At 49.1% G+C, this 14,007-nt stretch overlaps 1 protein-coding gene across 7 annotated transcripts in view; it reads right to left on the reverse strand.

Annotated features, from left to right (window-relative positions):
- Chst8 (carbohydrate sulfotransferase 8) overlaps positions 1–14,007 on the reverse strand; it is a 127,542-nt gene that overhangs the window by 87,270 nt on the left and 26,265 nt on the right. The window contains exon 1 of one of the 7 annotated variants that reach the window (XM_060366721.1): positions 8,007–8,104. The exons of the other annotated variants lie outside the window; for them this stretch is intronic. The gene's annotated coding sequence lies outside the window, so the exon portion shown is untranslated. Of the gene's footprint in view, positions 1–8,006; positions 8,105–14,007 lie in introns of those variants that run through there. 7 annotated transcript variants of the gene reach the window in all.

Below are 14,007 nucleotides of genomic sequence, written 5' to 3' on the forward strand. Positions count from 1 at the left end.
GAAAGGAGAGATGGCAGCCGTGCTCTTGGCTGGATATCCACGGCCAGAGCTGGCCTTGGGCTACATCTATTGGCTGGCATCCTGAAGAGCAGTGGGGATGGCATTTACGCGTTCAGTTTGTGTTCCGAGTGTTCTTTGAACAGCGTCTGCTGGAGATTCCAAGCCCTGCATAGAACAATCTATTTGGCCATGTACAATGCAGCTGGGTCTCTTTCCTGATCGCCGGGCGTAAGGTAACCGCCAGCCCATATCACACACAGCACCTTTGATGACTTCAAATTGGCTCAGAAGGATGCAGTGAACAATAAGATTTCAACAAGCAGACTGGTGTGGCTCCAAGCTCCCAATTTTCCTGTCTCATAGGACTCTATTTTCACAGGTGTGAGTTCAGGGAAACACACACACACACACAGCCCAGTCCTGTCTGGAACTTGGCATTCCACCCACAGTGGAAACCTAATATTGTTTTCCAATTCACCTTGAAGAAATTCAACTTCACTTTATAAACATAATGGGAATCTCCAAGACCGAAGAAAACAATTTTCTTCTGTTACTTTTTTTTTTGGTATGGGTGTGTGGATGTGTGTGTGTGCACACGTGGGAATAGGTATGTGTGTGAGTATATGGATGTGTGCCCAGGCATGCACGTGGAGGCCAGAGGGTAAACTCCTGGGCTTCATCTTCAAGAACACTATCCATCCCCTTTGAGGCAGGGTCTCTCTTTGCCTTGGAGCTCTCGACTAAGCTAGCCCAGATGGCTGGTGAGCCCTGGAGGTCTCTGCCTCCGGAGTGCTGGAATCACAGGCGTGCGGCCCAGTGCCCGGCTCCCACCCAGCATATTTTTACACGGGTTACGGGGGTCAAACTGAGATCCTAACATCTGCATGGCGAGCACTTCACCAGCTGGGCCATCGCTCCAAGGCCTCTGTCTTTTCCATTCTGAGTTGGCAAAGTAGCTTGTACATATTTATGGGGGAACAATGTGACATCTGAATACATGTATGCAATGTGTGATGATCAAACCAGGGTAATTACCATATCCATCACCTCATACATTGGACGTTTGTGCTGGGAATATTCAAGATCCTCTCTACTAGAGACTTGGAAACACATCGCTTAATTGCTGTCACCTGAACTACAGCTATCCCTCCCCTGCAAGTTCATCCTTCAGCCTTCCTAGTAAAAACCATCTTTAATGATAGATCACACAGCCGGGGGCTTGTGTGTGCTTTTCCTTCTCATACGGTCATCACAATTAATAGCCAAATAATAGATTTGACCTTTTGAAAAACTTGAAGCCTGCCACTTTCTTTAAATTTCTGGTTGGCCACAAAAAAAAAAACTACAAGTCCTTTGGGTGGGCAAGATGGCTCCTAAGAGCAATGTCTTCCTTCCTTCCTTCCTTCCTTCCTTCCTTCCTTCCTTCCTTCCTTCCTTCCCTCCCTCCCTCCCTCCCTCCCTCCCTCCCTCTTTCCTTCCTTCCTTCCTTCCTTTCTTCATCCCTCCCTCCTGCTCCCCTCTCTTTCCTATTTTTGGTTATGTAGCTCTGGCTGGCCTACAGATCTCTTATGTCTGCAGACCAGGCTGGCCTGGAACTCAGAGATCTACCTGCCTCTGCCCCCGAGGGCTGGTAGTAAAAGAGTGTGCCACCACGCCCAGCTAAGCTGGCTCCTCAGGTGAAATGTTTGCTGCCAAGCCTGACATGAGTTCCACCCCACAGGCCCCACAGGATGGAAGGAGAAATCCACGAGTTGTCCTCTGACCTCCATCTTCACACGTAGCACATAATCCCTTTCCAAAAACAAAATGTAATAATATAATAATAATAAACTTGAACTCCCCGGGCTATCTTCTCTATTTCTTTGTCAAGTCAAGGATGTGGAAGTTCTCAGTGTGGCCTTCATGAAATTTTCCCAAGAAGGTGAGGATCTGTGTCTTTAAGGAATGTAAGGATTTGTCCTCCCGCCTTAACAGGAACCTAAGCATCATCTTCCCCAAAAGGGACAGAGAAATCCAAAGCAAGGGTGCTGATACTCATGTGTGATTTGAAGACACTACTGAGGGAACTTGGTGGTACCCCAGAGGGGGTGCAACAGGCCAAGCATTTGTCGACATTGGGCTCTGAATGAAAATGGCCCTCACAGCTTCACAGGGAGGGCCACTATTAAGGGCTGTGGCCTTGTTGAAGGAAGTGTGTCACTGTGGGGTGGGCTTTGAGGTCTCGGAAGCTCAAGCCAGGCCCAGTGTCTCACTCTCTTCCTGCTGCCTGCTGATCCAGCACCATGTCTGCCTTCGTGCCACCATGCTTCCCGCCATGACAATAATGGAGTAAGCCTCTGAACTGTGAGCCCCAATTAAATGTTTCCTTATAAGGGTTTCCATGGTCATGGCATCTCTTCACAGCAATGGAAACCCCCAACTAAGTCAGATTCCAAACAGCCAAATGTGCCTGTGAGTTTGTAGGTTGTTCTGTCATTGCTTGTGTGGCCTCAGAGGCCCTTGGGATTATAAGGGCCTATAAGTTATAACTTATAGGCCCTTATAATTATAAGTTATAACTTTTATAAGTTACTTTCAGACCACTGTGAGCTCACCGAAGGGCTACACCAAACACCCCACACAAACAAGTTACCTGAACTCTGTCGCAAACCCCCCAAAAGACCAACTCCAAACTCTTCCTCAAAGTACATTTTCATGTTGACAGAGAAAACTCCTTTATGACATGTGACGGGAACCATGATACATATGACAACATAAATGCAATGTGACGGCAGATAACATGATGTCACAAGGCGAAACCTCAAAATCCCCGAATTGCAGGGATGTCGTCAAGAGCTCAGCTTCCTACAAAAATATAATCTTATATCCCTGCCACAAAGTTTCCCCAATTATTGATTTTTTTTCCTTCTTTTTAGTTCCTCAGCTACTCCCCTCTTCCTTCAGTAATCCTGATACACTGTCATGTGGGGTTCTCTGATCTCCATTTCCTCCTCCATTTCCCCGAAAACCACGCAGCGCCAACAAACACGCCTGGAGAAAGTGGTGCCATGATTCAACTTATTTTTTTCCAAAGTCTGCTTGCACAGAAAGCCTTCCTTCCAGCCGCACAAAGCCACCTTACCTCACCCCTTCCTACTTCAGACACCAGTATCCAACATGGCGGGCATGCCATGGGTCCTCTGCAAACCCAGGCGCGAAGAAGGTCAGTGCAGGCTCCCAAAGGGAAGGCAAGGTTCGGAGTGTCGCCCCCAGGATGGAAAACTCAGGCTCCCCAGGGAGGAGACTCGGTCCCCTGGCAACAATCACTGCAACGCAGTCCAGTTAATTTCTTTCCACGCCTTCGCAGCACGTGCAGAGGCGGCGTCAGAAGGGGCAGAGTCACGGGTCCGAAGGGACCTTGCAGTCACCCTTCCTCGAACAGACACCAGAGTCACTCTTTGACACGTGTAAGGCAAGGCTAATGGACACCCTCATCCACCCCCCAACCCCTCCCCATCAGACCCCATTGTCTCAGGATATGAAGAGTCACTAAAAATGGCCAACGTCTCTCCCCCGACACAGGGGCATCAATCAGTGCGTCTTCGGCGCTTTCTTTGTGTTATCGATTTTGTTTGCTGAGAGCGGAGGCAGATGGCTCCGACGTGGCGTCATCCGATACCCGCCCCCACTCCACTCCGCTTGATTTATGGATCTCCCCGTACATTACCTGAACACAAATGAGTCTAGCATCATTTTCCTGCACACTTGTCAAATTAAGGTAAGATATTCTTGTTGACCTTTAAACCTTCAAAAAAAATTATGAAATAAATAAACCAACGTGTTTCAGACATTTTGCAGTGAGAACTATAAATGAGCCTGGCTCCTGGATGCCAATTAAAAGGATGTAATTATGAAGGGGATTGTCGTGTGTGCTGCGGGTAATGATTTAATTTTAGTTTTAATGCGTTCACTCAATGGAGGAAAAGAAAATAAGCTGGTTACGAATCATCTCGAGAAAGAGCCGAGAACAAGTTGGCACCATTTGTTCCCTAATTTACCAAAACGGGAAGGAGCTGGGGGTGCTTGGCACTGGAGCCTTCCAGAAGGGAAGAACACTTTGGAAAAGGTGCAGAAAGACGACGCGCTAGCGGGAACGAAAATAGAGACAAGGTGGCCTTTGCTGCGATGTTACCAAACACAGCCAGTGCCAGCCCGTTCTCCTGGGGCTCGGGCGAGGGTGTGAATTGGATCCGATTGCCTGCAGGGGAGGAATTCTGCTCTGGGATGCATAAAGCCTTTCTCCTCTGCTGCTTTTCCCAATGCCCTTCCTGTAACAGCCAGTCTCGGATCCCGGAGAGGGGTCCCTGGGTATTAGGGTTTGGCTGGAGAACACCCCCCAGGGCCTCAAGTGTTGGCACCGTTTCCAGCTGGTGGGTCAGTGTCGGAGGCAGAACCTTTTGGACGTGGGGTCACAGCCCTTCTATGTAGCCACGCCTGAGCTCTGCTCTCCCCAGCTTCAGACACAATGTAAACAGCCGCCTCTTCTGCTGCTGGCTCGGCCCTGAGCATGCTCCCCACAGTGGTGGACTGCATCCTCTCAGACCAATGAGCCAAAAATATGTCCTTCCTCCTTCAGGCTGCTTCTTCCGGGTGTCTCTGTCAGAGCAAGAAAAGCAACTAAAACACCAGGAGGTAGGCGCTGACCACTGGTCTGCGGGACACAAAGGTGCACACTGTTTTAGCATCTCCATCCACAGACAGCGTTATTCAAGGCCGGATGATGCTTGCTGTACTGATCTGTGCCAGCCTCGGTGTGCCAAACAGAGGTGAACACCCACCCCAAGAACACCTAGGGCCTGGCCTGTCAGGCTGGCTTTGGGCATCTTCCAGATGTTTGCACAAGAATATCGTACTAACCGACTTCTGTCTTCAAACTGCACCAAGATGGCATGAGGGCTCCGCTCGGGGCCCTCATGCTCCCCCTGTGCCTTGATTGATAACTTCCATGTCCACCCATCCTCACCTCTGCCAGTGTCCTCTGCCGTGCACGGCTTGCAGCCTCCCACCTCAGCCCTTCTTCCTTCTTAAAATCTCCTCCTCCTTCTCTGCTGAGGTGGCCTCAGGATAGCCCCGTCCTGCCTTGCTTCATGGACTGCTAAAAGCCACCTTCCTTCTAATCTGCTTCGGCAACACCAGGCAGACGGGAGTCCCTCAGGGGCAATGGAGGGGGACGATGGAGGGAGACGCTGGGGCCCTCTGTTTGCTCACTGGTAAGGATTCAAATATGAAATGTCTCCCACAGGCTCACGTTTTGAAAGCTGGTCCCAGGGCTAAGGCACTATTGTGGGAGAATGCAGAATCTTATGGGGCGGGAACTGACTGGAGAAAGTGGGTCCTCAGGGGGCATATCATCCCTGGCCACTTTTGGCCTCCTGAGCCATGTAATGTGAACTGAGTTGCTTTGCCATGCCTTCCGGTCACGATGGACTGAAGTCTGAAACTGCGAACCAAAATAAATCTCCAGTCTGTGAGCTGTCTCTGCCAAGCATTTTGGTCACGGCAGTGAGAAGTTAACCAGTGTGTTCCCATGTCTGAAGGTGCACACACATGCACACTCACACAGACCCCGATGGGCTTCAGTGGGCATAGCAGAAGGGCCATCTTGAGTTTCCCAGTCACGTGTTATGTGGAGCATTCATTCCACGTGGACTATCCATGGTCACGTGACTAATTAGCACAGTCTACACAGCCCTGTGCTAATGCGCTCCGCCTGCCTGCAGCCCACACTGCCTCAACTCAGCCCTCAGAGCTCAGGCGTGATCTCCAAGAAAACCAAGTGAAGCACAGTAGTTTCTGATGCCACCAAGGAGCCCTACCTTTCAGCATCCAGTGCAGGCATGCCACAGGCCTCTTCCCAAACCTGAGAACTGGTCTGCTCCAGCTGACTTCTGGGGCTCCCCTTGGCCTCTGCAAGCCACTCCAAGACCCTTGTTCATCATCTCTCCGTTTGTGTTCCTACTGCCGGCCAGTCGCGTGCAAGCCTGGGCCTTCTGCAACTTGCACCGTCCAGAGGATCTCTGCCTCAAGAGGCATCAAGGAACCAGTCCTCAGAGGGTCCAACTCCTGGCCTTGGGAGGCCTGGGCCCACCCTGTTGCCCAGCCGGAAGAGACGGCAGGCAACGCTTTCGGAAAGCATTTCTGGCAGCAGGAGAGATGGCTTGATGGTTAGCGAACGGCACATCCTGCTCTTGTAGAGAGTCTATGTTCAATTCCCAGCACCCACATCAGATGACCCACAACTGCCCAAAACTCCAGCTCCGGGGATCTGACAGCCCCAGGATCGTCTGGCCTCGGTGGGCACCTGTACTCACTCACAAGCGCATACCCACACAGATACACATGCATACACATATCAAAACATTTAATAAGGGGCTGTTTTTCCAGAGGACCGGGGTTCCGTTCCCAGCACCCACATGATGGCTCACAACCATTTGGAATCCAGTTCCAGGGGATCTAATGCCCTCTTCTGGGCCTCTGAAGGCATCAGGCATACATGTGGTACAAACATACAAGTGGGCAAATCACCCAAACACATAAGTAAATCTAATAATAATGATATACATTAACGATCTGATAAACAACAATGATATAAAACTAAGTTTAAGTTCTACAGTTCTACAGCACAAGCATTCTGACTAAGAGCCTGCTGCACCCCACTTCCCACTTTCTCTATCTTCACAGCCCTTGGTGGCCGGATTAGTCAGAAACCCACCAATGATGGCCCATGGGCCAAACTTGCCAGCCACCTGTTTCCTTAGCCAAACTCTACAATTTTTACTTGCTTTCTGTAGGGCCGGGCATTGGATCTAGGGCCTTGTATAGGCTAAAGGAGGGCCCCTACCATGGAGCCACATCCCAGCCCTGCAAATAAACTGTTCCCGGGACACAGCCACACCCGCGTGATCCCGTTCCATCCCTGGCTGCCCTCACTCTGCAGCATCAGAGTTCTGCAGATCCGGCAGGGACCTGTGGCCCCAAAGCCCGGGACATTCACCACTTTCAGAGAAAGTTTTTTTGACCTACAGCCTAAATTACACTTATAGTTCTGCATAAATTACCTGTCTATTAACTATTAACTTGCCCGTTAAACTTTGAGTGAGCCACTCAGCACGGTCACTCAGACAAACGATAGTGGAAATGCCCGGAAGCCGAGGCTGAGCCGTATTGGTTCCCCACTCTAAATCCACACGTGAAGACACAGGGAAACGGCCTCACGAGGAAAGCAGTCAAGCAGCATGGTTAGGGTGAAGATTCCTGTGAAGTTTTCACCCACTTCAGTGCGCTCCACACTGGCACTACGGCAGAAGCCTTCCTGGACCTCAGCCTAGCTGGGTTCTTCCCCACGTGGGGCTGGAGAGACAGCTCCGAGGTTAGGAGTGCTTGCTGCTCTTCCGGTGGATCAGAGTTTGGTTCCCTGCACCACATCAGGTTAGCACCCGTAACGTCAGCTCCAGGAGAAAGGATGCTCTCTTCTGGTCTGTGGGCACCTGCACTCATGTGCGCGTGAACACACACACACACACACACACACACACACACACACACACACACCCCACAGGCAGACAGACACGCACAATCAAAACTAAAATAAATCTTGGGGCCGGACAGATGGCTCAGTGGTTCAGAGCACTTGTTCTTCCACAGGACCTGGGTTTGCTTTCCATCACCCATATCACGTGGCTCACAAGGATGGTTTCAAGGACACATGTGACGCACAGACCTACTCAAAAGCAAAACACTTGTGCACACAACACAAAACAACTTAGAACACATTTCTTTTTACAGAATAGCTCCCGGGTATCTTGCCCAGGGAGCCCAGGCTGACCTACTGTGTGCTTCTTGACTGGCCAGAATATCCCAAGGCATGGCTACGGAATCCAGCCCCCCCGCCCACGCACACACAGACACAGACACCAGAATCGCCACTATGCTCAGCAGAAACGGCTCTCCTTTCCCCAAAATAGTACCTGCCAGGCTTTGACCGCAGCAACCTAAGGAAAGAGAGACGGACGTGTCTGGTTCGGTTTCGGAGAGTTACGGGTGGAGAGAGCACGGAGGCATTCATGGCGCCCGGTGTGTGCAGCTTAGAATGCACCCGTGTTGGCAGGCCAGGGGACAAACCTCAGACTGCCCCCCCCCCCCGGGCTCCCTTCCTCCAGCTCAGCCCTGCCTCCTGGAGGCTCCGCAGCTTTCCAAATCAACTCCACCAGCTACTGGGCCGAGAGTTCAAATTATGTCTGACCTCACTGGGGATGCTCACACCTCCAACACAGAGAAGTGGCCCAGGGGCCACTTTGGCAATCGACCCATCAGTGAACAGGCTGAAGGTCCCCCCCACAGGTCTCACGGACCTGAGGACGCCCCCTCTGCCCACACGTCCCCGGAGTCCTGCCGAGGAGATTCTGTGCAACCCCCAGCCTCTGCTGACACAACCCCTATGTTCCACAACTCCAAACACCCCATTCAAAGACGTTGTTTGAAAGGAGAATCACTGTGAATATAAATGACTCTCTCAGAAGCTTGACTTTTAAAAAAGGAAGACGGATCTGGCCCTTGCAAATAAAAAAAAAAAAAAAACAGATTGAGAAGCTGAGCTTCGTGAAGTGACTTAAGCAGGCATTCAGAGCTGGCACCCGCTGGGAACAGTGCGGCAAGCTCGGGAGCTAGAACAGCCAAGCCCCCGGGCTTGGCTCAGCAGCAGCCTCTCCTCCCCACTTGGCATTGCCACCTCCTCCACCACCACCACCCCGCCATTTCACGTCATCTCTGTTTCAAACACCCTCAGTGAGCACCTACTGTGTGCTGATCAGACCTGGCTGGCCCTACGGAGTTCCCAGGGATACTGCCGAGCAAGGGACCCCAGCGTGCCGCCATGCCTGATGCAGGGTGAGGCCTGATGGGGAGGCAGGGAGCGGGTGAGGCACACTCCCCACACAGGTCTGATGGACAGACTGTAACCAGGGGAGGGACTTTTTCGAGACCAGCCCGGCTGCAGGTGGAGCCCGGAGTCATGAGGGTCAGCTCTTTCGCCGAGTCACTGTGCACCGTGTGGCGGAAAGATGACATAGCCGGGGACCCGTAGACAGCCGGAGCAGAGGCTCTGGCCGGGGAGAGCCAGGCCGGGCACAGGCATCCTCTCTTTCTGATGGCCCTGCTGTGCAATCCTCGTTTGGGGAAGGACCAGGACCCCTGTGGGGGCGGGAGGTGATCCTGGAGGTGACCTGCGAGCACACAGGAAGCACAGACATGAGCTGTGCTCCATCCATCCTACCGTGCGGATGGCCGGCATGGCGCTCACCGTGGGGTCCCCCTCATTGGCTGCTCTCGGGGGTCCAGTTAGCACTCCACGAGGTAGCACAGTAGTCCGTGCACCTCAGTCCATGTCAGGAGCAGGGAGCATGTTCTGCAGACTGATGGCCACCTGATACTGTCCTCTCCGGTCAGAGGAAGAGCCTCTTCCCATGACGGCCAGCGACAGGAGGGAAGCACAGTAGGGATGCCTGCCCCCAGGCTCCCCCACTGCGCCTCCATTTTCTATGGCTTCTGCTAACCACAGTCAAGGATTACCTGGGACATTGCATAGTTGGGTTTCCAGGGATTCATATTAGACTATATAGTGTTATATATATATAGTTATAGATATAGCTGCCATAGTATTAGTTATTATTAATCTCTTACAGTGGACAATTTACAACTTAAGCTTTACCATAGGTGTATACGTGCAGGAATAAGTTTTACCTCTGCAGTCAGAGCTGCTTACGGCCATACAGCGCTGCACTCCCACTTTCAAGGTCAAGGCTGCTGCCGTAAACTCTTTCCCAAGAAGACGTCTACTCCACGTGAGTGGGAAATCGAGACTGGGGAAGAAAGTGAAGCTGTAGCCCGGGTAAATAATTTTCGTGCTTGGAAAAGCAGCAGTGGAAGCAAAGGGGTTTCTGGGCCAAAAGCGGCAAGAATAACTACTTGTTTAATTCCTTTTTCTCCCCCAATTCCCAGCAGAAGGATCAAAGAAACAGAGAAAGAAAGGCAGGGCCTGTATCCACAGCGGGAAGCTGGTGCGTCAGGTTTCCATCACTGTGACAAAATAGCCGAGCCACTCGAGTTAAGAAGAGGAAAGGTCTACTTTGGCTCACAGTTGGGGAGGTGTCACCCCACGTTCATTTGGCACCGTTGCTTTGGGTCTGTGGAAGTGTGGAGCATCAAGGCGGGTAGAAGTGAGCTGACTGCCTCATGGCATCCAGGAAGCAAAGGGAACAAAAGATGGGGGCTTCCATCCCATTTTCCCCTTCCATGCACACCCTCGGTGATCCGATCCCTTCTATTAGGCCCAACCCTTTATCGGTTCCACTGCCTCTCAACAGCAACGAGCTTTTAACTTGTGGGCTTTTAGGAGACACGTATCCAAACCACAGCACTAGATCGGGGTCAGAAAGGGAAAACATATCCCCGAAAGCCCCCGCTCAGAGATCTGGGCAGCCACCCAGAGGTTAGGAGGCTGGGCGGAGGAGAAAAGCCCAGCTGAGAGGCGAGAAGGCACTGTTGGGAGGAGGCCAGGAGTCATTTCCACAGAGGGAACCTGCCAAAGGCTAAGCTACACTTCACGACACAGCACCGAAGTCTATAAAGCCAAGGTCGGGGCAAAAAAATTCCTGGTTCCTCAAGGTTTCAACACTTCTTGACTCGTTTGAGGTTTGAAAAAAAAAATATGTATTTTTTTTACTTGTTAATTTGTTTATGTATGGGTGTGAGTGTTTCGCCTACATGGGTGTTTGTATAACATCTGTGTGTATACCAGTTATCTGTGGAGATCAGAAGAGGGCACCAGACTCCCCTGGAACTTGAGTTGCGGGCGACTGTGAGCCACTGTGTGGGTGCTGGGAATTGAACCTAGGTCCTCTGAAAGATCAACTAGTGTTCTTTACTGCTGAGCCATATCTCCAGTCCCTTGCTTTGTTTTGTTTTGTCTGGGATAAGGTCTCACTATGTATCCTTGGCTGTCCTGGACCTTGCTATGTAGACCAGGCTGGCTTCAAACTCACAGAGATCTGCCTGCCTCTGTCTCCCAAGTGCTGGGATTAAAGGTGCATGACACATTTTAAGATTTTTTTTTAATAAGCAAATTATACAATTAAAATTAAGTGAGGGCAAGCTAGGAAGCGGCTGCTTCTGTCTGTAATCCCAGCACCCAAGAGGCTAATGTAGGAAGGAATTCACAGTCAACTTGGGCTACACAGTGAGACCTTTTCTCACAAAACAAAGTCAGAACAAAAATAAGTCAAGAACACTCTGGAGAGATGGCTCAGAGCTCAAAAGTGAGCACTGGTCCTGCCTAGGACCTGAGTTTAGGTCAAAGCATCCATGTCAGGCAGCTCACAACCACATGGAACTCCAGCTCCAGGGGGTCTGATGCCCTCTTCTGGCCTCCACAGGCACTGCACTCACATGGACGTACCCACACAGAGGCACATGCACACACACACAATTTAAAATAAAATAGATTTTAAAGGTGATATAAATAATCTGATTAATAAAATCTGGCTTTCTTCAAAACATTTCTGTGTTCAGCAAACAGAATACAGTTTTTTTTCAATCGAAAATTATTTTTGAAAAGTTGGTTTATGTTAGACTACAGAAAAAGAAATCTCAATAGAAGTTATAATCTAACCGAAATGCAATAAAATCAAATACTAAAAAAATGACAGGAAAAATATTGGCTACAACATTGATTTTGATGGAAGAAAGTAGAAAACACATACTTGACCTTCCCCAGGGAAGAGAAATTTGTGTTTCCAAAGGCTTGAAGAAGGAGTTAAATAAAAGACAGGAGCCATGAATGAAAGTGACAATATCACAATCACAAACAAAATTAACAATGCTGTCATCAGAGCAGAAGATTTTGACAGGCTCCATTCAAACTCAGAATGAGCATGGGGCTTCCGCGAAATGACAGGGATACAGAAGATTCGAGATGCACAGAAGTGTAGAAATATGCATGTGTGCATGTTTGTATGTATGTGTATATGTATGTATTCATTAGAGAGATGCTCTGTTGGTTAAAAGCACTGACTGCTTTTCTAGAGGAGCTGGTTTCAGTTCCAAGCACCCACAGAGCAGCTCCCCCGACACATGGTACACAGACACACATGCAGGCAAAACATATACAATAATTTTTAAGGAGTGATGACAGGCTACATGCCCAGGCACAGTGTATCACAAATGTAACTTAATGTGCGTCCCTCGCCATGAGGCGCATTTCAGCCACTTAAGATGAGTTTCATCTCTTTTGACATCGGCTCTGAAGCCAGGATGCTTCTGATAATTGATAAGATAGTAGAGCTTAAGCAGCACTGTTCCTCCTTTTTTTTTTTTTTCACTTGTACAAAAAAAATAATGGTGTGCATTATAATCAGCATCATTTTAGGTCTCAAGAAAGCATAGTAATTCTTCAGAAGCGTACAGGATATATTACTATTGAGCTAGAAATTAATGATAAAAAAAGAAGCTCCCGAGTATTCTTCTGAATTCTTCTCTCACATCAAGGAGGAAATAAAAACAGCAATTTTAGGCTATGAAAAATTATGATAATGGCAACTGGTGCCTATCAAAACTTATGGAATGTAGCCAGAATTATGCTCAGAGAAAACTACCAGCTAGAGTGTTACATTCATTTAAAAAAAAAAAAAAAGAAGAAGAAAAGATAATAGATAATAAATGACCTGGACATTCAACTTTTAAAAATGTGAAAATGAGTAAGAAAGTTAAGTCCTGACAGGTATTTAAGATAATGAAAGAAAGTGATGCCTTTCAGATGTTCAAGGGAAGATGAATAAATCTATCAGCTGTTTCCTCACGAAGGCCAATGAAATATGGCGGTCTCCAGTAAGGTTCTAATGGAGAAGAGAGAGGGCCTTATAGTGCAGTGGTGAAGTAAGTACCTGCCCAGAACCCTCAGAGGGGTGGGAGGGGGGCTCAGCAGAGGGGCCAGTACTTACCATGCTCAAGGCCCTGGGTTTTGTGCCCAAAAATGTTAAAAGGAAAAAGGAATAGAGGGGAAAACCCTAATGAAAAAAAGAATCATAGCATTTGTGCCAAAAAGTTGTTATAATATAAGAACGCCACATAGAATTCTAATGTAACCTTCCGATTGAATGTATGGTAGTCTTAGGAGGCAAAAATGATACAAACTGACTTAAAATGTGGGAAATCTGAATAGAAAATGAAGGCGTGAAACATGCCCGGATTGCTAGCTCCAGCCTTCGAGGAAAAGACATTTTCTATCCCATTTAAAATGTTCCAGAGGATAAAGAAGGCAGAAAACCTTCCTAATTAATTTTATGAATAACGCATAACCCTGCTACTAAAACCTGCCAAAGATGAAAGAAAAATAAAATCACAGACTAATCTTCCTTGTTACTATAGATGCAAAGTCTAAATAGATCACATTAGACACAGCCTCCTCTGCACCAGCCCCAGCAAAAATGTACAGAATTGCCAGATAAAACAGAACATAAAATAATTAATACACACTTCCAAGATTTCTTTATTATGGAGGAGGGGAGTGAGGAAGGGGGAAAAATGAAGGATGAGGAAGAACAGGGGGGAAAGGAGGAGGAGAGGGAACAGAAGGAGGAAAAGGAGGGGGAAGAGGAAGAAGAAGAGAAGGGGAGAGAGGAAAAGAATGGGGAAGGGGAGGAGGGAAAGAGAAGTGGGGCAAGGAAACAAAGAGGAGGAAGAGGAGAAAAGTTACAAATATGGGGAGAGGGAAGGGAGGGGAAGATTAAAAAATGATGATAGTGTTCATAAGAGCCCCAAAGGATGGATGAAAGAACCCAGAGGTCAGGGCCTTGGTGCTCAAAATGGATTCGATGCAGCCTGGTCCCCGTAAGCCTAGGACTGGCCTGGGCTCCAGGTGGCCGCAACCGCAATGTGATGAAACCTAGACTCGGCCTCCAGCCAGGCCCGGTGTAA

Source organism: Meriones unguiculatus, chromosome 14 (genome assembly GCF_030254825.1).
Source record: "Meriones unguiculatus strain TT.TT164.6M chromosome 14, Bangor_MerUng_6.1, whole genome shotgun sequence".
Lineage (NCBI taxonomy): Eukaryota > Metazoa > Chordata > Mammalia > Rodentia > Muridae > Meriones > Meriones unguiculatus.